Source organism: Dreissena polymorpha, chromosome 11, assembly GCF_020536995.1.
Source record: "Dreissena polymorpha isolate Duluth1 chromosome 11, UMN_Dpol_1.0, whole genome shotgun sequence".
NCBI lineage: Eukaryota > Metazoa > Mollusca > Bivalvia > Myida > Dreissenidae > Dreissena > Dreissena polymorpha.
Genome location: NC_068365.1, coordinates 32234078 through 32237268, shown reverse-complemented (window position 1 = coordinate 32237268; position 3191 = coordinate 32234078). Strand labels below are relative to the sequence as shown.

The 3191-nt window shown below is 31.7% G+C and overlaps 1 long non-coding RNA gene across 1 annotated transcript; it reads right to left on the bottom strand.

Annotated features, from left to right (window-relative positions):
• Positions 1–230: 230 nt before the first annotated feature.
• On the bottom strand, positions 231–2729 carry LOC127851757 (uncharacterized). Its single transcript, XR_008035915.1, has 3 exons — positions 2623–2729; positions 575–641; positions 231–356 (listed from the first exon to the last, which is right to left on the bottom strand). It is a non-coding gene; the product is annotated as an uncharacterized LOC127851757 (long non-coding RNA).
• Positions 2730–3191: the final 462 nt, after the last annotated feature.

The following is a 3191-nucleotide window of genomic DNA, read 5'->3' as shown; positions in this document are numbered from 1 at the left end:
ACATAAATAAAAATCACTACGATTACCATCAATCTCCCTTATTTTACAGAGTTATAAAAGCAAATAAGCCAGTAAGCCAACCGAGCATTTAGGGTGCATACACTTGAAAAATATCGGTGAACGTGAATTCTATTTACATTTCTGGTTGGACCACTATCTATGCAGTCAAATAATTTATAATAAACCTCGATTTCTTTAAATTCATTAAATAACATCAAGAAGTATTTTAAAGTTTTTGATTTCTTTACAATTTCAATAGTGGTATAAATGAAATGTATACTTTTACTTAAACCCATATTACTTTGTTGTTGTTGAGACTGCTCTTGCGTATTGTGAACGCATTCGTTGTGTCGTTTCTACGATAACAAAACACAAATTAAAACACAAATTTAAAAAAAACGAAATAAATGTTAGAATTAAACCTTAACACGAAATTAGCAATCACGATAAACACTTGTCTGTTAGCCAATGCCCAATTTATCATACACATATGAAGTAGAGACGTTACGTAATTTTTAAACATTTATTATCTTTTAGCATACAGACAATCTTAAGGATGTTAATTCGTTCTAACCGGGTATTGAGTTACGACAGGCACATCTCTCTCTTGAGAAACTCTGTCTTAAATAGCTTGCGTCGTCCTAAAATAAAACAAATCATCATTATGCAGTTACGCGCTTATACAATGCGTGACTCTTGAATGTTTGTTTTCGTTTGACATCTAAATAAAAAAACTGTAAGGTTTGGGATCACCTCATGTTTAGCCAAAATACTATTTTGGTGACTTTTTTTTCGGACAGCCGGATTTTCCCGCTTTAAAAGTTCGGCTAGTTTATATGACACTCGTATTGTATTTTTATTCCTTCTTGTTTTTGTCGATGCGTTCAACTTTCTAGTAAGCATACATAAACATAAACGCACATACTTACAAAAACGTATCCCTGGGTTTAACATAGTTGTGAATATTAGTACAGAATGCAATAGGAAACCAACACTATACATGATAACACCATTTTAACTAAAAATGGAACGCTTCAATAAACCGAATAACAGTACCTTTAATAAACATTAGTTTAGATGTGTGATTAGTGCTAGTTGAATTTGCGATTAGTGTCAAATCTTTTAGTAGAAAGTGGTGTTTCGCAGAAATAATGCTTATCCATCTTCTTTTTTTAACTATCTGGTTTAATTTTACCTGGTTAACCGGTTATTCCGGTTAACAATAAATGTAAGTAACAGCGCGTGGCGCATAAGAACAAACATTACGTCCATCGACCGCTGTTCAATGTTTGATAAGGTTACTTATGTGCAAACTGGAAATCCTGAGGAAAAAAGCTAAATACTGTCGAATTGATATAAGCACTCATGGTTTGATACATAATTCATACACTTGTTAAAACAAACAGTAAAAATGATAGTGTTTGATATCAAATTAAAGGTTGAAACCGAATCTTAAAATAAGTCTTTGTTTGGCACTACTGTGTGTAAGTGGTGTCTATCCTCACATAGTTTGCGTTATGTTCTCATGCTGTTCGTGCTTAATTTTGAGAACGTAGAAGAATATAATCAATATAAAACCAGTGGACATTTACGTAAGCGTTATGCAGTGAAAAGACATGTAAAATTAAAACTAGAATGCGTGTAGTGACATCGTTAATCGCGTTACAGCATAGTGTCAAAAATGATAATCTAAACACACTATTTCAATGTGTTAAAGAGAACGATATAAGAATAAACAACGACATCATAATTGTATTATGTTTGTTACATTAAATTTCAGATTCATGGTTGACGTCGTTTTAACTACAACTAATTCAGTCGGATGAAATGATAAAAAATTATTTCAAACATTGCTTAAATTAAATACACCTAAACATAAAAGTTAATATCAAATTGAATAGATTGATCAAGCCCGCGTTATTATTAATTACTACGATTTAATAAACGATGTTATATGTTATACAGCGGATGAATGACTTCAATACATGTGTCAATGTACCACTAATATTTCAAACACCTTTAATTTGGGATTTTTTTAAGAGGTACCATAGAGCAAGTTTTTTACAAGATTTTTGTCGCAAAACCCCTTTATACGTGAAGTGTTCTGTCTTAACCTGTTTCCAAATAAATATTTATCCAGGCTAATAGATCATAATTTCTGTCTCTAAATGGGTCAGATTTATAAAAACGGTTTTCATTTAAATAGGAAATGGTTAGTTTCAGCAGATCTGAGTGAAAGATTGTGGGAAGTCAGTTCGACAATGTGCATTAATTGAGGGTTACATAATGATATAACTTGTAAACTGCATCGTTAAGTGTACGGTTTGGTAAAAAATAATTAAAGGAGTATATGTAGACGATAAAAAATGCGGCTTTTTTGGCTCTACTTTACTGAATTGGTGTCCAGCATCGCATATTTTGCAACATGTGTTCGTGTCAATAGCAACAACAAGATGACAATTGGAACTGTCGTGCTATCTTTAAGGTTTTAATAGTAAATTATTTTGATCGTTGCATGGTCAGGGTCGAAATTGACATAACAATTGCATATTTAATAGAAACAACGTTGTTAAACCGTAAGCTAATATGATTGTATTTACAGATGTTTTCATGTGTACCTACCTCGAATAGATTATACGTTCCGTGTCTGTGTTCGTTGTCGTCTGGTAAACTAAATTATAATGGCATAAATTAAATAGTATTAAAATCAGTAATACAATTATACAATACTTCTTCTTCTACTTATAATAATCTTAAATTGGAACATAAAGAAATGTACACAATTAATATGATATTATGATATAAAGTGACATACGGCGTGGTTGGTCTGCATGTGCGTCAGAATTGTAGTCTTCGCCACTTAAATAACAAAATCGTAACTGCTTTCCATAGCTATCGATGCAAACTTGCATGTTCCTTACATAGATGAATGTTGTAAATAGCTTGCAATAAATAAATAGGATTCTCATTTATTTGTATACGTCTATTTAAATATGTTATTCATCGGAACACTACATAATACCCTACCTTAATTACATCATGCATTTCATAGAATAATAATCAAACGTTATATGTGTAACCTGTAAGTGGAAACAAAATCATATAACTAAAACACCTGTTTTGCTGCGTTGGATCCGTCGCATTGTTTGTCTGCTGTTCGTTTTCTACAATTTATAAATGTTGTTTAAAGA